Source organism: Rhinatrema bivittatum, chromosome 15 (assembly GCF_901001135.1).
Source record: "Rhinatrema bivittatum chromosome 15, aRhiBiv1.1, whole genome shotgun sequence".
Taxonomy (NCBI): Eukaryota; Metazoa; Chordata; class Amphibia; order Gymnophiona; family Rhinatrematidae; genus Rhinatrema; species Rhinatrema bivittatum.
The window spans coordinates 77,237,644-77,263,034 of NC_042629.1; the positions used below are offsets into that span (position 1 = coordinate 77,237,644).

General features: G+C 43.2%; 1 protein-coding gene across 1 annotated transcript in view; it reads right to left on the reverse strand.

Moving 5' to 3' along the window:
• The window catches only part of RERE (arginine-glutamic acid dipeptide repeats), a 296,711-nt gene extending 278,949 nt beyond the window's left edge, over window positions 1-17,762 (reverse strand). Inside the window, 1 exon segment of the mRNA XM_029579229.1 lies at window positions 17,583-17,762. The gene's annotated coding sequence lies outside the window, so the exon portion shown is untranslated.
• Window positions 17,763-25,391: the final 7,629 nt, after the last annotated feature.

Sequence of the window (25,391 nt, forward strand, 5' to 3'; positions counted from 1 at the left end):
AACATATGAGTTAGTGCGAAGTGTCGCAATTGTAGGTATGGAAAGATACCCGCCGATGATAAACCAAAGTTAGTCTGCAACTCTGAGAAGGGTAAAAAAGCCCTTCCACCCCATAAGGAACTCCAAGTAAGAATTCCCTTCTGTCTCCACTCCCTAAATGCTGGGTTAGTAAATCCAGCTGGGAACGTACTATTCGCATATAAATAGGTTCTCTGGTGATAAGCCTTGGTACCCACTAATAAGTGTCGATTAGCTTCCCATACCTGCAACAGAAGTCTCATGGAGGGCGGTAACACCTCTCCCGGGCGCAGCCGCCATGTGGTGGATGGTTGCCATATAAAGCTAGTGAGGGGGATATCAGCTAAAAGTTGCTGACTAAGTTGTATCCAAGGTTTTATTTCTTGTGTTCTATGCCAGTCTACAATCAGTTTAAACTTAGCCGCTAAATAATATCGTTCCAGATGAGGAACTCCCAACCCTCCTTGTCCCCTAAACCGATATAGGGTGGACCTCGCAACCCTTGGTCTCCGACCTCCCCATATATATTTCAAGATCCGATTTTGCCATTTAAGGAGAAACTGTTTCGGTACTGGAATAAGTAGAGATTGGAATAAGTACAATAGCCTAGGTAACGCCATCATTTTAACTGCCGCAATGCGTCCCAGCCATGAGATCCGGTATCTGTTCCACTCCTCCAGATCAAGAGATATTCGAGCCCATAACGCCTCATAATTTAATTGAAACATATTCACGTCTACACTTAAATATACACCCAAGTATTTTATTTTTTGTTGTGCCCACTTGAATTTATACTGTCTGCGGAGCTTGGTCGCCAATGAGGGTTCCACATTAATATTCAGAATCTCGGATTTATCCCAATTCATCCGAAAACCTGATACCCGTCCAAAGGCTTCCATCTCATCAATCAGAGGAGGTAGTGATGACTCCGGGTCAGTGATAGTAAACAGAATATCGTCAGCATAGAGAGACATTTTGGCTGATAGCTGGCCCACATCTACCCCTTTAATATGAGCGGTACCCCGTATCTTAATAGCCAACGGTTCAAGGAAAATAGCAAATAATAGGGGGGACAACGGACAACCCTGTCGCGTACCTCTCCTTACCGAGAAAGCAGCCGTATAGCCGCCATTAACTTTAATACGAGCACAAGGCTGCGTATAAAATTGCTCTATCCACCGCAGAAAAGGTTCCCCAAATTTCATTTTCCGCAATACAGAAAAAAGATAGGGCCAGTGGACCCTGTCAAAGGCTTTCTCTGCGTCGACAGATAACGCCAGAGCCGCAGAGCCCTGCTTTTTCACCCACCATATAGCATCCATGATCTTTTGGATATTATCACTGGCCTGCCACCCTGGGATAAATCCCGCCTGATCGGGATGGATCAAGTCTGCTATAAAACCATTCAGTCTGATGGCCAGGATTTTATATTAGTTTAAATTTGATCTTGAGGCCCCACCACCGTTACCTCTCTCACCAAATCCTGAGTTCCACTAAGAATTAAATCTAAACTAGCTCCCTCTCTCATTGGCTCCTGAACCAATTGCTCCTCGAAGCAATCATTTATTACATCCAGGAACTTTATGTCTCTAGCAAGTCCTGATGTTACTACCCTTATTGACTGGGTAAATGTAACTGCCGCTCCGTGCAGGTTACCCCAAGCAGAAAGGATGCACCTAAAGTTAATTCAGGATACCTTGTTCATTTCTATCCTCTAGCTTCTAGGGATCCAGAATGTTTATCCCATGCCCTTTTGAATTCCATTACCGTTCTCGTCCTCACAACCTCTTCTGAAGGGTGTTCCAGGCATCTACCAGCCTCTCTGTAAAGAAATATTTTCTGATATTGGTTCTCAGTCATCCCCCTTGGAGTTTCATATTGTGACCCCCCAGGGGCGATCCGGGTAACTACAGACCAGTGAGCCTGACTTCAGTGCCGGGAAAAATAGTGGAAACTATTCTCAAGATCAAAATCATAGAGCATATAGAAAGACATGGTTTAATGGAAAAGATTTGATGTCTATGCATCATTAAAGCCTTGCAGGTGTCTGAAGGTCTGGATCATATCTCCTCTAGGGTATAAATCTATGTAGGTCTTACAACAGACCTCACACCATTTTGGTCACCTTTCTCTGGACCGCCTCTATCATTTTTGAGATGCGGGCTGCAGAACTCAACACAATACTCCAGGTGAGGCCTCACCAAGGGCATCATCCTCTCCTTTTTCCTGTTGGCTACTCCTCTCTCTCTGAGGCCCAGCATTCTTCTTGCTTTAACCACTGCATCTGAAGATCTGAAGGCAATGAAGCAATCACCACAAGGTCTCTCTCTTGGTGCGTCCCCCATCGCATACAGCTCTTTTGGATTACCGCACCCCAGATGCATGACTCTACACTTCTTGACACTGAATCCCAGCTATAAAGTTCAATACGCCTCTCGGTTCACCCCCACATATATAATATAGCACAAAACACCAGAAAGGGGAAATGTTAACACTTTATGGTGAACGTTTTTGTCCAGTACAATGACTGAAGCTTAAGGCGACACTTTTGGCTATAACCATAATCAAAGTACTGCACCGACGCAATGTGAAATTTTTCTTTTGATCTAGTTTAAGGTTTATTATCATTTATATACCGTTGTCTCAGCAAGCCTTCACAGCGGTTTACAATATAAATAAATAAACAGTAAGGAAATTACAATTCAATCATAAAAGATAAAACAGCTAGATTCTAAAAGAAATAAATTACAAACTCATAGCTGTTAAAATATAAAATATGAATAAAAACTATAAGACCGATAAGAACTATATAGTAAGAACAATAAAACTATATACATTGTAGCCTTGCTTGCGAATTAATAAAAAGCGGCCTGCACTTAATTTTCACTGTATGCTGCATTGAATAACCAAGTTTTCAATTCTGCTTTAAATTTGCTTTTTTCTCGCTGTGTCCTTAATTGAGTTGGTAAAGAGTTTATAGGATTTTAGAACATAAGAACCTACCATACTGGGTCAGACCGAGGGTCCATCAAGCCCAGCATCCTGCTTCCAACAGTGGCCAATCCAGGCTACAAGAACCTGGCAATTACCCAAACATTAGATAGATCACAAGCTATTCTATTAAGAACAGAACTTTTCAAGTAAAATTTAACAACCAATTATCAGACATATTCACAATAGACACAGGAGTTCCACAAGGCTCAGCACTCTCGACAACATCTACCTCCTACCAATGCGTGCACTCTCAAAATCTGAACATGAAGTTTTTCATATACGCCGACGATACTCAATTTTACCTTCCATTCGATAAAACCTGTGAAAGAACTACAGCAACCTTAACATACATGAGATCAATCCAAACAAGAACTTTCTTTTCTAAAACTTACACTTAACTTCAATAAAACTGAAATAATATGGCTAAGAGAACAAAAATCTCAAACATCCCACGCTCAACCTTGGACTAGCCAGTGTTACACCCCGAGATGACCTCGGAATACAGACTGATGAAAACATCAACTTGAAAAAAATCTGGGTATTGTAAACTCAGGATCGCACACCATCTAAAACCATTACTTACCTTCCAAGACTTCCGCACGGTCCTACAAACATTAAGATTTATTGCAACTCACTTCTGTTGGGCCTTCCCGCAAGCACAATTAAACCACTACAGCTTCTCCAAAATGCTTCAGCAAGACTCCTTACAGGAACTAGAAAATATGATCGCATTATCCCTTCTCTAATCAACCTTCACTGGCTTCCAATAAAGTTCACAATCCATTAAAAAGTTTTATTCCTCATCTTTAATATCAACAACTATGACCCATCTCCTCCAGGAATAACAACACTAAAAAACTACAGCCCGCAAAGAGATCTCAGATCTCAAAAAAAAATCTTTACAGTTCCTTCAAATCTGAGCACTCATCTAACCCAAATAAAAGAACGAATGCTCACAACAGCAGGACCCAAACTGTGGAACGAACTTCCCTGAATCAATAAGACTTAACAGAAAAAAAGAAATTCAAACAAGCCACTTAATGAACATTATTTTTACAGAAATATTACTTCTCAGCACAGCAAATAATATTTGACTAAAATCTATTCAAAACTGAGACAGTAAATATCAATATTAGATTGTTAACTTTGAATGTTTTGATTATTCAATAATATTAAAATAAATACAATTACTTTAAATAAGAACCTGTTAATACAATATTATACAATGTAATCGAATGGGATCTTCTGTTGGAACAATGGTATATAAAAAGCATAAATAAAAATAAATTAATATTGATTATTAATTACACTTAACTGCTGTAACCACATCCTCTGGCAATGAATTCCAGCGTTTAACTATGCGCTCAGTGAAAAAGAATTTTCTTTGATTTGTTTTAAATGAGCTACTTGCTAACTTCATGGAGTGCCCCCTGGTCCTTCTATTATCTGAGAGAGTAAATAACCGATTTGCATTAACTTATTCAAGTCCTTTCATGATTTTGTAGACTTCTTTCATATCCCTCCCAGAGTCATCTCTTCTCCAAATTGAACAGCCCTAACCTCTTCAGCCTTTCCTCATAGGGGAGCTGTTCCATCCCTTTTATCATTTTGGTCGCCCTTCTCTGCACTTTCTCCAGGGCAGCTATATCCTATTTGAGATGTGGTGACCAGAATTCCACAAGGTATTCAAGGTGAGGTCTCACCATGGAGCAACAGATACAGAAGCAACATGACATCCTCCGTTTTACTTTCCATTACCTTCTTAATTCCTAACATTGTTTGCTTTTTTGATTGCCACAGCACACTGGGCCGATGATTTCAATGTGTTATCCACTATGACACCTAGATCTCTTTCCTGGGTGGTAACTCCCAATGTACAACACCTTGCACTTGTCCACATTAAATTTCATCTGCCATTTCGAAGCCCAATCTTCCAGTCTCACAAAGTCCTCCTGCAATTCATCACTATCCCCTTTCCAGATCATTTATATATATATTAAAAAGCACCGGTCCAAGTACAGATCCTTGAGGCACTCCACTGTTTACCCTTTTCCACTGAGAAAACTGACCATTTAATCCTACTCTGTTTCCTGTCTTTTAGCCTGTTTGTAATCCACGAAAGGACATCGCCTCCTATACCAGGACTTTTTAGTTTTCTTAGAAGCCTCTCATGCGGGACTTTGTCAAACGCCTTCTGAAAATCCAAATCCACTACATCTACCGGTTCACCTTTATCCACATGTTTATTCACCCCTTCAAAAAAAAAGGTAGGAGATTTGTGCGGGTAAATCCATGCTGATTGTGCCCATCAAACCAGGTCTACCTAAATGTTTTGTGATTTTATTCTTTATAACAGTTTCCACGATTTTTACCAGACCTGAAGTCAGGCTAACCGGTCTGTAGTTTCCCGGATCGCCCCTGAATCCCTTTTTAAATATTGGGGTTACATTCGCCATCTTCCAATCTTCAAGTACATCGGATGATTTTAATGATAGGTTACAAATTTTTACAAATATGTCTGAAATTTCATTTTTTAATTCATTCAGAACCCTGGGGTGTATACCATCTGGTCCAGGTGATTTTCTACTCTTCGGTTTGTCAGTCAGACCAACCACATCTTCCAGGTTCTCCGTGATTTGATTCAGTCCATCTGAATCATTACCCAGGAAAACCTTCTCCGGAATGGGTATCTCTCCAATATCCTCTTCAGTAAACACTGAAGCAAAGAAATTATTTAATCTTTCCGCAATGAACTTATCTTCTCTAAGTGCCCCTTTAACCCCTCGATCATCTAATGGTCCGACTAACACCCTCACAGGCTTTCTGCTTCGGATATATTTAAAAAAGCTGTTACTGTGAATTTTTGCCCTACGGCCAACTTCTTTTCAAATTCTCTCTTAGCCTGTCTTACCAATGTCTTCCTTCTTTCAATTTTTGAATGAAGATCTTTTGGCTAAAATAGCCTTTCACCTCACCTTTTAACCATGCCGGTAATCATTTTGCCTTCCTTCCACCTTTCTTAATGCATAGAATATGTCTGGTCTGTGCTTCTAGGATGGTTTGTTTTTTTTGTTTTGTTTTTGGGGGTTTTTTGTTTTGTTTTTTTTAACAATGTCCATGCCCATTGCATACCTTTTACCTTTCTAGCTGCACCTTTCAGTTTTTTTTCTGACTATTTTCTCATTTTGTCAGTTTCCCTTTTGAAAGTTTAGCACTAGAATCATGGATTTACTTACCCCCTTTCCAGTCATTAATTCAAATTTGATATTATGATCACTATTGCCAAGCGGCCCCACCACCGTTACCTCTCTCACCAAATTCTGTGCTCCACTGAGAATTAAATCTAAAATTGCTTCCTCTCTCATTGGTTCCTGAAACAATTGCTTCATAAAACTGTCTTTTATTCCATCCAGGCACTTTATCTCTCTAGCATGCCCTGTTTCACTTACCCAGTAAATATTGGGGTATTTGAAGTCTCCCATTATTCCTGCACTACTAGTTTGGTTAGCTTCCCTAATTTCTCTTAGCATTTCACTGTCCGTCTCACCATTTTGGCCAAGTGGATGGTAGTATACTCCTACCACTATACTCTTCCCCAGCATACAAGGGGATTTCTACCCATAAAGATTCGATTGTACATTTAGTCTCATGCAGGATCTTTATCCTGTTGAACTCTATGCGATCCCGGACATAAAGCGCCACACCTCCTCCTGGGTGCTGCTCTCTGTCATTGCGATATAATTTGTACCCTGGTATAGCACTGTCCCATTGGTTGTCCTCCTTTCACAATGTCTCTGAGATGCCAATTAAGTCTATGTCATCCTTCACTGCTAAAAATTATCAATGGGCACCCAAACAATGGTAGAAGGATCCTTACTGTACTAAATAGAACCTCAAAAATAGAACCTTCATGATAGATGTAACAACTCTTTCAAAAACTCTTAAATCCTCGTGAAACGAATGAAAAAAACACTGACCGACGAGACATCGGAAGAGGATTAACTCCCTGATGAAAGGTCTCAGTGCAGACCTGAAACGTGGCTACGTCGGTGACCCATCAAACCATCAGATAAGTCGGGGTGTTGCAGGAGCTTTTGTTGTAAGCCATAAGAGACTGCCGGTTAAGCCTCCTTGGGTCGCGTCCACCAGCGGCTTTTCAAGTTTCATACCCTTTGTTTGGGATTAGTTATCAAGGCTGCGAGGAGTGTTCATTTGATAACACTTTGAATATTTTGAACACTTGAGTGTATTTTTGCACCACTTTCTACAGAGCTAAAAATTGTTTTAGATTATCATACAAAAATTTTTTCAAAAAAAAGTTCTTTAACAAAAAGCTGTTTTGACTGCAATATTGTTTTGTACACACATTGCACACATTGGTCGGAGGAGGGATGTTTATGATTACACTTTATAGTCATATTACCCCGGTTGGGGATTTATGATCTTGTATATGAAACATTCCTTTCCTTCCAAAAAAATTTTTTTCTTCTATTAATAGTTTAAAAAAAATTTTTCATTCGTTTCACGAGGATCTTTATCCTTCACTGCTATACATTCTAATTCTCCCATCTTACTTCTTAGACTTCTGGCATTAGCATACAAACATTTCAAAGTTTGTTCTTTGTTTGTATTTTCATTCTGCTTTTCAGTTGACAGGGAGAAATCGGAATCTTTTAGCTCAGGTGAGTTTTTAATTATAGGCACTTGGACTAATGTGATTTATAAATCATTTGTTTGTCATGATTCATAAGTTCATTACTCTCTGGTAGGACAAAGGTGTACATTTACAACTTAACTTTGTCTTCTGAGCGGTATCATTTTGCTCTGTCTTGTCTGTGGTGTCCTGCTTGATGTATCATGCCTGAAACTGACAGCGTTTCCACGAAGATGGTCTGCTTCAGTGGCTAGAGAGAGTGTTTATTCATCGGCCAGAAGCAGACAATTTCCCTTTCTGGTGTTGTACTACACTGAATCCCAGTTGCCAAGCATTCAGCCACTCTTCAAGCTCTCTTAAAGCTTTTCATTCTCGCCACTCCTTCAGATGCATCCACTCTGTTGCAGATCTTAGTGTCATCTGCAAAAAGACAAGCTTTTCCTTCTGCGATGTCATTCATGAAGATACTGAACAGGACCAGTCCCAAAAGCACTCAACACTGTTCTCTCTTCAAGGTAGATACATTTACTATTACATGCTGTCTCCTGTCAGTCAACCAATTTGTGGCACCCACTCCCAGACTTATTTTATTCATGAGCCTCCTATGCAGGACCATATCAAAAGTGTTTCTAAAACCCAAGTAAACCACATATATAACTCTCTAGTCACCCAACCTGTCCCGATTCTGATACACAGCCCCGTGGCCAGCAGAGGTCATCAGCAAGCCTCGCTCACATCCGCTTAATGATCCCAGCCCTACTTAAACCCAACCTGTCCATTCTCTCCTTGCCTCTTCAAATCACCTTGGCTCCTTGACCTGGTCACTTTTACTTTCTTGTATTATCTTGCCTTGCAGCCTACTTCAGCCTCCCTGCCTTGCTCTGTGGCCTTCCAGGTCTTCCTATTCCACCTTGCAGCAATAGGGCCTTCTAGGTTTGCCTAGTCAAGCCTTGTTTGCTTGTTCTGGTCCTGTCCTCCCCTCATTTCAAGCCCTTGCTTGTTTTTCAGTACCAGCCTTGACTCTAGGCCCAGGCCTGGTCTCCAACTCTAGCTTTGCCCTTGGTTCCAGCCCATGTCCCCAGCCGGTGCCTGGTTTCAGCTTCAGTACTGCTTCAGGACCCAGCTTGTCCAGTTCCAGCTAAGTTCTGCTGGCCACCAGAACTCAAGGGCTCAACCTGCTGGGGAGATGGCTGATACAGGCAGACGATCCAGGTAATCCCTGATCCCAGCCCGCCTGATCGTGACACCAATCAAAAAAATTCAGATTTGTCTAACAGAATCTTCTTTTGGTGAAGCCATGTTGCCTCGGTTCCAGATTGTAGATACTTCATTATCCATGTTGCCTCGGTTCCAGATTGTAGATACTTCATTATCCTTTCCTTCAGCAGAGTCTCCATTAATTTTCCCACCACTGAGATGACGCTAACCGGCCTGTGGTTTCCAGCCTCCTCTCTGCTCCCACTCTTGTGAAGCAGGATCACCACCACCGCTCTTCTCCAATCACTTGGCACCACTTCCATTTCTAGGGATCTATTGGTCAGGTCACACAGCGGTCCCACCAGCACATCTCAGAGCTCCCTCAGTATCCTGGGATGAACCTCATCCGGCCCCATGGCCTTGTCCACCTTCAATTTTCCTAGCTCTTACCATCACAGATACCAGCTTTTTGTGCTTCTGTATCCCCAATATTGAGCAAACTCTTTCACTGTATCCAGGCAGGGGTAATTTGTAGTGGAGCTTAGCACCCACAATCATTTTGAAAAGTTGGCACCTTTGCGACCCATACATTCTCTTCTGTAAATAGGGTTGTATCTACCCCACTCGCATCCATACTCGTCAAGCAGAAATGGTCCTATTCCAGGGTCGTGTTTAATTAACACCAAACAGAAGTATCTAATATTTCTATTATTTCTGCTGTCAGTCATCTCTGACGCCTTGTTTACAGAGTCACATTAAAATTAATACCATTAAATCTTCTTGCACTCGACAGTCCTGTCCATAGTTCCATTTCGTTATGGCTCCTTGGATAGCCAAAGATGGATTATGTTCCCCATACTTACTCCACAATGCAGCACAGGTTGATCAATGTTTCAGGTTGCTCATGGGATGTTGTGTTTCATACACAGGCAAACAGCATCAAAAATTTTCAAAGTAAAATTAAGAAAACATTATCCCTAGTGCAAGAGCACTAAAGTGCCCCACATCATTTTGTACCTTACGTCACTAACCTCATGCTTCACAACTTCCAACCTTGATCACTCCACCTTGTCTGCCTTTAAATTTTTCCCAGTTGTTCTGCTTTGGAGGGAATCAATAAAAATGCATCGCCATAGCCAGGGGTGGAAAATGTAGCAAACAGAGGCCCCAGTTTAAAACTTTTTAGGAACCAGAGAACATTTTCTTCTTTACTTTTGTCTCTTTTTTTTTTTTTTTTACTTGCTCTTGTTATTTTGCTGATTCTGTTTGATTGTTTTGCTTGTTGTTTTTATTTTTATTTTGGCTTTTGTTTTTCTGAATTGTAAGTGCTCGAGTGACCTGAGATGTTTCCATCCCTGACCTCAGACTACCAAACTGAGCCTGGACAATGCTATTCTCCAGCAGCATGCTTCTAATTACCTTTTACAATGTTATTGCTGTTTTGCACAATTGCTTGCAAACCTCTGCAGTGGTCTGTGCAGGAATGCTACTCCACACTGCAGTTTTGTTTTGTAAATGCTGAAGCAGCTCTGCCATGTACCTAGTGGGCCAGGTTGGAAGCGCCAAAAATAGTGAAAAGGAATATAGGATTATGCTATTCTAATTTCATCCACAAAATCCCACCTTCTGCAGCAACCAAGAGAACTAGAACTGCCATCATCTAGAACTTATCTGGTGACCTTTACTCTTAGTAGCAAAAGGTGAAGGTCATGATTTCTACAGGTCATTTCTAACATCCCACAAGACAGGTAATGTATTTACTTTAGTTAAAAAGTTCAAAGCTCATTAAACAAAGCCACTGATACTTTAAAAGCTACACTGGAAAGCACTGCAAGGTGTACTTCCTAATTACTCCAACTGAAGCTTTGCTGAAAAACAAACATTGTGTCAAGGATTGAGGATTTGCATTAACTACAACACAAACAAGTATGTCAACTCAGAAAGGAGGGTTCTTCTGGGGCAACAGAAACTTTTCAAAAAATAAGACTGCCATGTGATCCTGACTCTGCAGACATGCAAAACCCAGCTCAGAAATCCAGCAGCAGAACTGCTTCCATCAGTGCCCTTCTTCACATGTCCTTACGCATGGCAGACATCTGGCCAGTGCAAGGTCAACTCCCCTTCAAGACCAAGGGGCCTAATAGTGGAATGTACTTGTAACCTCTGGTAGTCTGGGGGGGATATGTCTTGGCCGACTGTGTTAGTGTAGATCTCCTTGTCTAGTCTGTTACTAGTCCGTGTATTATGTACTTGTAACCTCTGGTGGTCTGGTAAGAGTGCAAGAGATGACGAGGGGGTGGATATGTCTTGGCCGACTGTGTTAGTGTAGATCTCCTTGTCTAGTCTGTTACTAGTCCGTGTATTATGTACTTGTAACCTCTGGTGGTCTGGTAAGAGTGCAAGAGATGACGAGGGGGTGGATATGTCTTGGCCGACTGTGTTAGTGTAGATCTCCTTGTCTAGTCTGTTACTAGTCCGTGTATTATGTACTTGTAACCTCTGGTGGTCTGGTAAGAGTGCAAGAGATGACGAGGGGGTGGATATGTCTTGGCCGACTGTGTTAGTGTAGATCTCCTTGTCTAGTCTGTTACTAGTCCGTGTATTATGTACTTGTAACCTCTGGTGGTCTGGTAAGAGTGCAAGAGATGACGAGGGGGTGGATATGTCTTGGCCGACTGTGTTAGTGTAGATCTCCTTGTCTAGTCTGTTACTAGTCCGTGTATTATGTACTTGTAACCTCTGGTGGTCTGGTAAGAGTGCAAGAGATGACGAGGGGGTGGATATGTCTTGGCCGACTGTGTTAGTGTAGATCTCCTTGTCTAGTCTGTTACTAGTCCGTGTATTATGTACTTGTAACCTCTGGTGGTCTGGTAAGAGTGCAAGAGATGACGAGGGGGTGGATATGTCTTGGCCGACTGTGTTAGTGTAGATCTCCTTGTCTAGTCTGTTACTAGTCCGTGTATTGTGTACTTGTAACCTCTGGTGGTCTGGTAAGAGTGCAAGAGATGACGAGGGGGTGGATATGTCTTGGCCGACTGTGTTAGTGTAGATCTCCTTGTCTAGTCTGTTACTAGTCCGTGTATTATGTACTTGTAACCTCTGGTGGTCTGGTAAGAGTGCAAGAGATGACGAGGGGGTGGATATGTCTTGGCCGACTGTGTTAGTGTAGATCTCCTTGTCTAGTCTGTTACTAGTCCGTGTATTATGTACTTGTAACCTCTGGTGGTCTGGTAAGAGTGCAAGAGATGACGAGGGGGTGGATATGTCTTGGCCGACTGTGTTAGTGTAGATCTCCTTGTCTAGTCTGTTACTAGTCCGTGTATTGTGTTTTTGATATTGTGCTCTGTTGGGGGCTTTGTTTGTTTGTTTTTTAATAGTCTGCACACACTGATACCACCTCACTATTAAGAGAACATTCGTAGAGAGAGAGAATGTGACTGCACATAAGGAAGGACCCTAAGGCCCCATTTCATGCCTGGTGCAACGTCACAGAGCCCGGCTGACTTCTGGCTTTCCCACTACTATTTATCATTTCTGAAGTGCTGCTAAACAGAGCCAGCGCTGTACAGGTCCCCTCCCTGCTACAGCACTAGGGATCCTCTGCTCTTATCCTAGGCTTTTGGGAATTCCATCTGGGGCCAATATCATGAAGTGCGCTAAGCATAACCTTCTTTTACTCACAACTTAATAAGGATTTTAGCACTCAAAAACGTGTGCACAAGTGGGCAGCCATCCATGTAATTCTCCGGTTTCTGGCTCAGAGGTGGAGTAAAGTGAACTCACACTTGTAAGGCTGTACCAGTGAGCTCCAGGAGTCCCCACTGCATCCGTGACCACACTGGCACAGTGCCACAAACTAACACTAGCCCCAGAAACCTGCATTAACTCCTGGATCAGAGATGGAATAAAAAAGAAATCTCAAGCCTACAAAAGGAAAAAAACAGGCTAAGTACTGGGGTACCTAAGTCCAGAGGGACACTGCCCAGAACCCCAAATCAGACACAGTGGAACTATCATTAGGTAAATTTCTTGAGAGAAGACACTTTTTGCTGCAGAATTGCCCCCACTGTACCTTGCTCACTGCGTGCACATCTGCCTATCACCATCACCTCATTTCTTGCTACGTAAGACCTGGGAGAACAGCTTGAAGCTGAACTGCTGGCCAGGCAGGAGGGACACGAAGGCAGGCCTCAGAAATCTGGAGAAGAATGATGTGGCGGCAACAGCAAACACCACACAATGACAACAATTCTGCTACTGCAAGTGCCTGCCACAAAGAGAAGCACTTTTGTCACTTTAACACGACGGTTATTTGCATGCATTAGCTTAATGCATTTGAGTAAACTCATTTCTAGCATTTACTCACATTGCATCAGCCCCTCGTGTTCCTCCTGAGGCTGCTCATAGTTTGCTTCTTTTACTTAATTTCCCCTATCCTCTAGGGAATATATACTTCTGTTCCAGCCTGTGGTAGCGTCTTCTCCAAGCTGACTCTATGTCTGAAGGTAAAGTCTCCAGAACTGGACAACACTCAAGCGAGGTTTCACCAACAGCATTGCCGCTTCCTCTTTTCTTCGTTATGCCTCATTATATTAAGGACAATTACTACTCAATGCACAACCTGCCGCACATACATAAAACAAATCCAAGCCAAAATATGTGTTTATGGCTTTTGATAGGTAGCAACTCCGTTTAATGAATATGTAGGAATTAGTTCCTGTGAGGATTTGCACCAAGCTCATGCTGGCCATAATTAGCACAATTTGATTCTAGAAATATGACAGGCTATTGCTTCCTAATCTTTGTAAGAATATTTTACGATAGCCACAGCACAGAATATAGTGCCTGTGAGAGAGGAGGAGACAGACAGAAGCTTATTGTTCAAGGGCTTTTTATGACATTCAAAGCCAGGTTATGTTATTCTTCACACAATAAAAAGATCTCTTTCTTCACACTGTTTGCTCTCAGCTGCAAAACAAAGTGAGCAGAGCAGACAAAGGACACAGCTGTTACCCCACTAGAATGTGTGCAAAATCCTGCCACATCAGGCCTTTTCCATATACCTTTTAAACAAGTCATGTTTATCAAAATCCATACAGTATGTAAACCGAATAACCAACCAAATGCCCAGAGATGCCTCTCCTAGAAAAGGTGACACTGAAATGAGCCAGATGCCTGCCATGTTAAAGTCACATCTCCCAATGTCTCTCTAGGCCATATATCACGTCTGTGTCCGTAATGTCATATTCCTGGTCATTATGTGACAACTTGTAATAGACACACAGCACAGAACACAAAGAGCAATCTTAGGATATTTGTCATGCACTACTCTCTGTTCTTATTCACCTCCACATCTCCTGAATGCATTGCATGTAACTAAGGTACATCCCATGCAGTACACTTAAAGGATTAGGTAAAAGTGTTACCAGCACCATATTATGAAGAGAGGATGGCTAGATTTTAATTGTAATGAATCCCCTAGGGCTTGGGACAAATGCAGTATAATGAAAGACCCCAATGTACTGTACTCCTTCAATATAACAGCAGTTCACCAAATAGGAACTCTACACCCATGCACTCACTAATGTCACTGCTTGGTATCTAGAGATGTCATTGCATCACAAAGGACATGATTGATGTTATATTCCATGGTTTGTGACACTGAATGAATCAGACACTAGCAACGTACAGATATCTTCGTCAATATTTGCCAACAATGGAAAATGAAATGCAAAAAATAAAATACTTAAACGAAGGACAGGGGGCCACTGCAATGTGATGATTGTTGGCGTAAACAGCAGCGCCAGCCTAGGTCTCCTAAGGCCATGGCAACTGTGATCCTGTTTCTATTCACAAGACAGCTATCAATCTCTCTCTATTAAAAACAAATACTGTACTTTTTTCCTCTTGGGAATCCCCAGGCAGAATAATCCTTTAAAACTATCGTTAAACGATCTCAATGCAGACAATATACAACAAAAATACAGATTACTACCCACTGAAAAGCAGCTGAAGTACCAATAAAAGGAGTGACCTTGCTCCAACCCACAAGGTCATGAGGAGAACAAAATGGATCAGAAAATGTTTCTATGAACAGGCCAATACTAACATACCTAATTTCCAAGATTTGTCTAATTATTATATCTCGTACATTAATAGGGAGGCACAAACCACTGCAGGAAAAATGCATTGAAGAACCATCTGCATCCTTCTCGGAATTCAGAATACACTTTCTCTGCCACTGATACCTCATCTCCCAAGGTAAAATTAGGGTTTCTTCAACCCTCCAGCCAAAAGAAGTGTGTGTTAAAGAGACTTCTATGAACTGGCAATATATGCGTTCTTCATCAATATGAATGGGGCTTCCCCGCAATACATACAGCACTCATAATAGAAGGATGCTACTGACGCTGATCCCATCGGGTAAAACTAGGACAAAAGCTTGAATCTGAGGTAGCCTCGCCTAACACCAGCCAGCTCCAGGCACCATAGCTTCAATCTGTTTACAAAAGCCCAAGCATACAGCTGACAGCTCAATGAGAACATAAATCTGGCAGACTACAACCCAGAGGAAACGTCAACAAAATCACGTTTGCCTGTGATCAAATCACCGATTAACCTCCTCCCCTATGCATTAACCCTAAAAGCGGCCTAGGAAGAACACTGTCCTCCACGGCAGCAGCCTGCAGACCCCATCAACCATGGTGTAAGGGATACACGAGGCAGAGATATGCAGCATGTTCACATCCTGGCAGACACAAAGACGGTTGTGGGGTTGCTGCTTCTGTCTCCTGACTGAGCCTCCCCTGGCCTGAACTGTGAAAGACTGAAGCCTGTAAGAGGGTTCTAAAGGAAACTGTGAAGTGTGAGGAAAGCACCTCATTGTATGTCTGCTCTCCATCCCGAGCCCCTTAAACAAAGGCACCATGGAGCAAAGCCACATCCCTCCCCTCCCCGTGTCGGGACTACTTCACACTGAGAGAGCACAAGTCATTCACCACCCCCAAAAAAAATCTTATAGGGGAAAAAAAAGGCATAAATGCAAAAGCTTGCAAGAATAAACTTGTTCCAGAATGGGATCCTAAAGATTTAGCCCTACCCTAACACAGCTTTAAACAGTGCACACATTTCTGCAGAAAATCTGATCTGAAATCAGGCCCTCAGGTGACCTCCAAATCTCAAAGGGTTTACTTACAGCTAAAAGCAAACACCAGGGCACTAGGTGAAATACAAACAAACTGATGCAGGAAATCTGGCTGCGATTGGGAATAATTACAAATCACACCGTGCAGCCAGGGAGGGGGGAGAAAGCTCTTCACAATAAATCAGCCCAGTTTCTCACAAGCAACAGCAGCAGCAGCAGGACCCCCGTCCCCCAGAGCTGCTTAAGCAGCAAGAGCCACAGACACTGCCAGCTCTCAATCAGAAGTCTGAAAGGAGCTTCTTCAACAGGAGGTCAGTGCACAATCCAGACCTCCCAGCCCCGGCCCTGCACCCCTTCCACTCTCCGCACCCCAATTCTGTACCTTTTCACTCTCCCTGAACCCCCACCCTGTACCCCCTCATGCTCTCTGCAACCCTCACTCTCCCTGCACCCCCGCCCTGTACCCCCTCATGCTCTCTGCAACCCTCATTCTCCCTGCACCCCCACCCTGTACCCCCTCATGCTCTCTGCAACCCTCATTCTCCCTGCACCCCCACCCTGTACCCCCTCATGCTCTCTGCAACCCTCTCTCCCTGCACCCCCGCCCTGTACCCCCTCATGCTCTCTGCAACCCTCATTCTCCCTGCACCCCCGCCCTGTACCCCCTCATGCTCTCTGCAACCCTCACTCTCCCTGCACCCCCGCCCTGTACCCCCTCATGCTCTCTGCAACCCTCATTCTCCCTGCACCCCCGCCCTGTACCCCCTCATGCTCTCTGCAACCCTCATTCTCCCTGCACCCCCGCCCTGTACCCCCTCATGCTCTCTGCAACCCTCACTCTCCCTGCACCCCCACCCTGTACCCCCTCATGCTCTCTGCAACCCTCACTCTCCCTGCACCCCCACCCTGTACCCCCTCATGCTCTCTGCAACCCTCATTCTCCCTGCACCCCCGCCCTGTACCCCCTCATGCTCTCTGCAACCCTCACTCTCCCTGCACCCCCACCCTGTACCCCCTCATGCTCTCTGCAACCCTCACTCTCTCTGCACCCGTCCTGTACCCCTGACGCTCTCTGCACCCCTCATGCTCCCTGCACCCCCACCCTGTACCCCCTCACGCTCTCTGCACCCCCTCACTTTCCTTGCCCTGCCCCCCTCACTCTCCCTGAACCCCTGCCCTGCACCCTTCTCTCCCTGCACCCCTGCCCTGCACCCCTCACTCTCCCTGCACCCCCACACGCTCTTTGCACCCCTCACTCTCCCTGAACCCCCTGCCCTGTACCCCCTTCCACTATCTGCACCCCAATTCTGTACCTTCTCACTCTGCACCCCCAGCCCTGTACCCCTCTCTGCACCCCCTGCCATTTACTGCCTCCCTCTCTTTGCACCCCTGCCCTGTACTCTCTCTACACCCCCTCACTCTCTGCACCTCCCACCCTTTACCCCTTCCACTATCCATACCTCCTGCCCTTTAGCTCTTTTCCACACCCTTTGCTCGTTTTTCCTTCCCCCTCTCCGCATCCTGTGCTCTTTACCCCTTTCCCCCCTCTCTCAGCTGTGGCGGCCGGAGCCTTACCTGGGCCGCTGCCTTACACCATGGATGTGGGCGGGGTGTGCGGGGCGGCTCTCCCCCGGCCGGGAGGAGGTGTACGGAGCTGGGGGGAGGGGGGCGGCTCTCGGGGCTCACTCGCTCCGGCTCTCTCCAGGATCAGCCTCCTTCCTGCACAACAGCCGAAGAACCGCTGCAGGCCCGGCCCACCTCCCAGTATCGCGCCCGCTCATTGGCCGTGCCGTGGGCCCCGGTGACCGGCGCCGGCGACAGCCAATCAGAGGCCAGCATGAAGTGATTTAAAAAAAATAGAAGGGAAGAAAGAGCCGGGGGAGCGCGCACTCCCTACATCCGGGTCCCTCCCTCCCGCGCACAGGGCATTCCGGCCCCTGTAGTTCCGAGGCAAAGCCCCCCCCGTGCATGCTGGGAGCTGTAGTCCTGCCGCGGCCAGGGTGCGCGCCGGGTGGACAAACAGATTGTGTGCGATACATGAGGCAAGTGAATGAGCCCGAGCCGGAGGCGGCTTCGCGCCAGAGTGAAACATTCCACTGCATAATCAGCTGCTCCCCCATTGGCTGGGAGCGATGACCTCAGCGTTCCTGCCTTCTGCAGCCCTTTCACTGGGCCAGGCCCGGGGGTCCGACCGTCACGTGTGCAGGAAGGTTTCGCCCCTGCAGATGCAGCCCGAAGCACTTGGTGGAGATCCCTTGCAAATGGAGGCATTAACGATCCCCCCCACCCCGCCATAGCTCGGCTGTTCTTAGCGCTGGGCAGAGATGCAATAAAGTTTTCCGCGCTCGTGTCAATCTAGGGGCAGAAGCCAGGGTTTCAGCTCTGTGATCTGTAATCAGAATTTTTATTTTATTTTATTTAGATTTATATTCCACTTTTCACAGCACTTCAAAGTGGATTACATTCAGGTACTGTAGGTATTTCCCTATCCCCACAAGGCTTACAATCTAACGGGCCGATGCACCAAAGTGCGCTCAGGCTGAGCGCACTGTTAGACCCCGTTTGGCCGCACGTTTTCCACGCACTATTTTTACCCCTTATACAGTAAGGGGTAATAGCGCCTGGAAAATGCCCCGCCAACGCCCCCAAAACTAATAGTGCCCGCAACATGCAAATGCACATTGATGGGCCTATTAGTAATTCCCGCACCATACAGAAAGTAAAATGTGCAGCGACAGAAAGTAAAATGTGCACATTTTACTTTCAGCTGGCACCAGGAAAGTTTACAGAAAAGTCAGAGGCCCCAAAATTTAAAAATCTGCCCGCGGGTCGCACAGGTTTTTCTGTATCAGGCAGTAAGTTTATACCTGAGGCAATGGAGGGTAAAGTGACTTGCCCAAGGAGCAACAGCAGGACTCAAACCCTTGTCTTCTGGATTATAGCCCACTGCTCTAACCACTAGGCTACTTCTCCACTCTGAATTTATGAACAGAAAAGATGATTTATGTGCTGAAAAAATGCTTTCTGCACTGAAATTCTTTTATGTGCACAAAAGCTGAGTTTTGTGCACATAAATCACATTTGAGAGACTCCCCCGTGCTCCTGAGTTAACTGTGCAATTAGCCTGTGCTGAATGAGTTTGTGTGCACATTTTCCTATCAGTGCACTTTTTTAACTCCAGATGCATTAACATAACATTATCTTACTGCACTGAGGGGGCAAGTGCACTGTATAACCCGCAGTTGGACGCAGGTTGTATAGGCGCTAGGTAATCCTACTTAATATCATTGCAATATTTAGGAGGAAGAAATCTTTCAAAAAACAATTAAACAAAAAAACATTTTTTTAAAAAGCACCGGCAGTCAATTGCAGGAAACAGACACTTAGTTGACAAGCATCCGTTTTCTGAACCCCTGGCTGTCCGCTGTTTAGGAAACCGACGCAGATACATTTGGCATCTGTTTTTCTAACCTGCAGACAGCCGATGCTCGCGGGCTCCCATTATCAAGGAGGCACGAGGGTTGAAGTGCCATGTCGATGACGCTATTAGCTACTTGTACCCCCAATGTAAAAAATAACCTTGCACCCAACGCACACATTTTAACCCCAAAAAATTAATGCCAACCACGGAGCTGGCATTAAGTATTGAGGAGCCCCATAAGTTGAACAGAAATAATGCTTTTCTGTGGTTCCTCCAACTTAATATCGTCGCAATATTAAGGCAGAGGAGCCACAGAAAACAGCAAAATGGAAAATAAAATTTTTGAAAAGTCTTGACGGCGGTCAGATTCGGAAAATGGACATTCAATTTACAAGCGTCCATTTTCCTAACCCACACATAGCCACTTCTCCTGGGAGGCGCTAGGGATGCACAATTTCCCCTGGCGCCTCCTTTTTAACGCCACAGCTCATTAGTGTACCGCATTGCACTCCCGTTTTTCGTGCACTCATATTGCATCTGGCTGATAGTAATGACAGCAGAAAAAGGACTACGTGGGCCACCCAGTCTGCCCAGCAAGCTTCTTATAGTAGTAATTCTCTGCCACACCATGCAGGTTACCTCCATGTTTCTCTTAAGAAACTGCTGTTCTGTGCAGTTATCCCCAAGCCTTATGATAAGGAGTAGTAATATTTACAATCAAAACTAAGCAACTGTTACTGCTAGCAACATTTGTACTGGGTGAGGAGCCTTCTTGAAAATTCAGACAATGCTGCTTGAACGTGCTTTGCTTTTGGACTTGGTTGTAGAAACAGTCCTGTGCTTTTTCCCTTATGTCTGCTTATCAGTATCCCAGACCATAAAAAAAATACCATAAACTGCAGCATTAAGAAAACATAACTAAAGCCTAGGCATCTCCCTGCATTGGGGAGTAATAGCTAATGCCTTGATTAACATGGGATTTGCATGGAGAAGCACCAAGATGTGTGCACATTTTTTGTGCACTAAATTGCTTTCTAAATCAGGAGTTTGTGTTCACTTCATTACATTGGCTTATAGGAGAGGGACACAGTTAGGTTATTGCATATTTTGCAGTCTCCTTTCCAGTCCAGTCTACAGTCAAAGGTGTTATTTATTGAGCTAACCAAATAAATGGAATCTTATTTCTGCCAATTTCCTAATGCTTGAAATTACATCCGGGGGAAACAAGATTGTAGGAGAATAGGAAGAGTCAAAGATAAAGTAAGAAAAACCAAATAATCCTGCCTTTAGCCTTAGACCTTTCTGCTGTCCTTGTATGACAGAAGAGTGCAGGAAGTCAGGGAGCAAAGCACAGAGACTAGCGCTGCCTTTTCTCTCCTTCTGCAATTTGCTGGCTGTGGATCAAAAGTAAAGCCAGAGAACAAATAGAGTCTGTAGTATTGCAGGTCTCTGCTTCCAGAGATGGAGATGCCCTTCCTCAGGAGCGTCCAGGCTGGCAGGGCTCACGAGGAACACTACTTTCTCCTGCGATTCTTATCTTGAATTACCACAACAGGAAACCACCAGCGCTTTTACAGGCGAGGTCACACACACACTCACACCTGAGGATGGCAGAACCTGCCTTCTTTGATTTGGTTTACATAGGTGGGAATAAATTAGGTCCCTACCAGTCATATAACATCTCATTGCTTTCTCAGGAGGATTAGGGCTTTGAGATGACATTTTATTTACTAATTTTCAAATTAAAGTAATATTTTAGAAACACATTGGGCCAAGCAGTCAGAAGGCTTTCAAACACTATCTGGAGATTAGGCAGACCACACTGCCCCCTGCTGTTTGTTACAAGAGCTGACACACAAATCATAAAGAACAAAGCTGTGAGCAAACAGCAGAGAGAATCTCAAGAAGCAGCCTGCTGCTTTTCATTCCAAACCAGGCTGGTTACTACTACTACTACTACCACCACCACCCTTTCTATCCTATAATAGACATACACAGCACTGTACACAGGAGACAGACTCTGCGCAGCAGCGCTTACAATCTAATCAAGGCACAAAAGATTTCAGACGTGCCTGAAATAAGGAAGTCAGAAAACAATACATTACCTTTTTCTTATTCCACTTTTTTCCATTCAGATACTGTAGGTGTTTCCCTATTCCCAGGGGCTTATAATCATCAGTTTGTACCTGAGGCAACCTTACTCAGGAGTAATCTTAGGAAATATTTATTGATAAGACAGCCTCCCCGTGAAAGTGGTGGAGACAAAAAGAGTTATCTGAATTTAAGAAAGCATGGGATAAATACAGGGGATTTATACAGCAGTGATGAGAATTATAATGCTAAAGTAATTGGATGTCTGGGCCATAGTCTTGTGGAATGGCAGCAGAATCTGAAGCTTGACTGCCCTGGTGCGTAGCCTGGTGTTCTAACCATTAAGCTGTTCCTCCACTCCTATTTGTGAACATGAAAAGAAACCTTTTGTGACTATCTCCGCTACACTGGAAAAACAACCCGGGCACTGCTGGCAACACAGGAGTCTATCCCATGGTTTCGCTTCTTTGCTGTTCTGTTACCTGACACACTCTCTAAGCTAATGTGAAATGGACAGGTCTGAGAGTCAAAAAAAATCATAGCGGACATAGAAAAGGTACAAAGGTGACAAAAATGATAAAGGGGATGGAAAAGTTCCCTTATGGAGAAAGGCTAAACAGATTAGGGCTCTTCACCTTGGAAAAGAGACGACCGAGAGGGGATATGAATGAGCTTTATAAAAGCACAAGGGAGGAGGAACAGGTAAATAAAGAAGTTATTCACCCAGTACTAGGACTAGGGGGCACTCCATGAAACTAGCAATCAGCAGATTTAAAACCAATTGTGGGAAGTATTTATTTATTTAGACATTTTATATACCATTCCATATATAGACCATAGCAGGTCACAAAGTGACATTCATAACTATAAACCACGCACAGTAATGATTTGTTACAGAGGGGTCTTTATGGACACACATTAATATCTATCAAACAAAATTAGCTAGTGCTTAATAATTGATCTAGTATTTAAGTTAAAGAGTATGGAAAATTAAAATGACATTATAGTTTTCTCATCTTAGAGTGTTTGGAGAATCCTACATTCTCTCATTTGCTTCACTCCTTTATCCTTAATGTCTGTGTGGTTCAGTATATTCTGCTGTTTTTAGATTAGATCATATGCATTTTTGAATAGCCATGTTTTTAGCTCACATTTAAATGTATTTATATCTGGTAAAATGCGTAATGTCTCAGGCAGAGAATTCCAGAGCTTTGGACCACTATGGAAAACACATTTATTTTATTTATTTAAGGTTTTTATATACCGGCATTCATGATAAAATCACATCATGCTGGTTTACATTAAAACAGTGGTGCATAGAAAGAAAAAACAAACTGGAACTGTAGTGCGGAAGAAAGCAGTTACAAAAAACAGGGATGCTTAAACTGGGAGAGGAAGGAAAAAGAAAAGGTTAATAGCATTTTATAGCACATGATCTCTTATTTGCATCAGATGAGTGCTCTGTATAGTGGGTACAGTCAAAAGTCCTTTATTTTGAGATCTTAGTGTTCACCATGGATTGTATGGTTTTAGTATCACTCCTAACAAACCGTTGTTGTCGTAATAAATAATGGTCAATATTATTGTTAATACTTTATAGTAGATTCTGGCTTGTACTGGTAACCAATGCAGTGACACAAGCGATGGCGTAATGTGATCATATTTCCTAGATCCTGATAAGAGTCTTGCTGCTGCATTTTGTACTAGTTGGAGTGGGTTTAAGTGACTTGCTGGAATACCCAGGAGTTACAGTCATCTAGGTTTGAGAACTGAAGATTAGAGTTTGGAAGTCTAAAACAGTTAATACGCATGAGTCTAAGTGTTCTTATGCCCCTGGCCATAAGCATAGAGGAAGCTTTAACAGTTGGCATAACCGGTCTTGATTAATTTACTGATGTGCATTTTCATTGTACATAAGAACATAAGAGCTATGCCATACTGGGTCAGACCAAGGGTCCATCAAGCCCAGCATCCTGTTTCCAACAGAGGCCAATCCAGGCCATAAGAACCTGGCAAGTACGTAAATAACCAGTTCAGCTTTTACCAGTTCTAGACCTTTCATGATTTTAAAACACCTCAGTCATATCCCCCCTCAGCCGTCTCTTCTCCAAGCTGAACAGCCCTAACCTCTTTAGTCTTTCCTCGTAGGGGAGCTGTTCCATCCCCTTTATCATTTTGGTTGCCCTTCTCTGTACCTTCTCCATTGCAACTATATCTTTTTTAAGATGTGGTGACCAGAATTAAGAACATAAGAACATAAGAAATTGCCATGCTGGGTCAGACCAAGGGTCCATCAGGCCCAGCATCCTGTTTCCAACAAAGTCTTCAGCATACAAAAAGAGTTATTCCTAGATTTGTCAGTAATTTACATATTGGGAGTATGTAAATATTGAATAGTGTTATTGAGAGGGCTGAGCCTTGAGGCACATCTTTATCACACTGGAAGGTATCAGATATGTGATTGCCCAGTTTGACTTGGAATGTTCTGTTAGATAGGAATGAAGAGAACCATCTGAGAACCCTGCCGTCGATCCCAATTTTTCTCATCTGATTACATAACAGGTTATGGTCCACAGTGTTAAGTCAATTAGCACAAGACAATAAGATTCATCTGCATCAAGCCCTCATAAAACAGAGTCCATTAAGGAGAGGAGTAAAGTCTCAATTGAGTGCTGTTTCCTAAATCCAAATTGATTTGAGGAGAGAATATTTTTCCTTCCAGGTGATTTAGAAGTTGGGATACCACTACTTTCTCAAGAACTTTTGTGAGAAAAGACAAGTTGGAAATGGGGCAACATAAATTTTTTATTTATGCATTTTTAAAGTACAGAAAAGCAATGTTCATCACAGATATCCGAAATCTGATAAACAAAAGATTTTAAGTATACGTTAATTCTGCAAACATTAAAATAAGGAAAAACTACTAGGAGTTATAATACGAAACATAAGCAGTTAAAGGTAATAAGTGAAAAACACTAATACAATTGAAAAAAGGCTGCATGTATTCTTTTTTTTTTACTTTGTCTCATTAACCAAGACTAAAGACTCATGGGTTAGTGATTCCAGAAACACTCTTAATTGTGACACTTCGTAAAAAATATACTTCTGATTTTGTCGCGATATCTCGCATCTACATGGGAACTTTATGATCATTTTCCCCCCTGATTTTTCTACTTCAGTTTTACAAGCAAGGAATTGCTTCCTCCTCAACTGTGTTTGTCTAGAGAAATCAGGGTATATCCAGATAGGCGCTCCGTGGAATTTCTCTAGTCTTTTCCTCATGTAGATGCGAAATACAGCATCTCTATCCTCTGGAAATACAAATGAGACAAGCAGTGTCAACCTGGTTGCAATTTTAGTTTCTGTGGATGCTTCTATAATTTCAGACAAATTTAATTGTGGTTCTAACAATTTACCATCCACGTAACATAATACATTTTTGATAAAGGGGGAATAGATTTTACTGGCATCTGCAAAATGACATTAAGATATTCTTTAAACATATCTATTGGTGGTATTAAATAATGTCTTGGGAAATTCAAAACCCTTAAATTCAAATACTTCAAAGTATTTTCGATAGCCTCAAGTCTTTTCTCATAAAGAATCTCTGTTTTAGTGAATCTCTGGTGGCAGGTTTCCAACTTATTCAGTCTTCCTTCAGTTACATGTTGTTTTTTATCCAAATTTGAGATCTCAGCCTCAATTTTGTTAAATTGCTGATTTGATATCTCAGATACTTTGGTTAAACTTACAATTGCCAATTCAAGCGATTTTATTGCAGACCAAATAGAATCCATTGTAATTTCTTCAGGTTTTGACATCTTTCAGGGTGCTTGGTTCACTTTCTCCCTCTTTAGCCTGGTTTCCTTCTC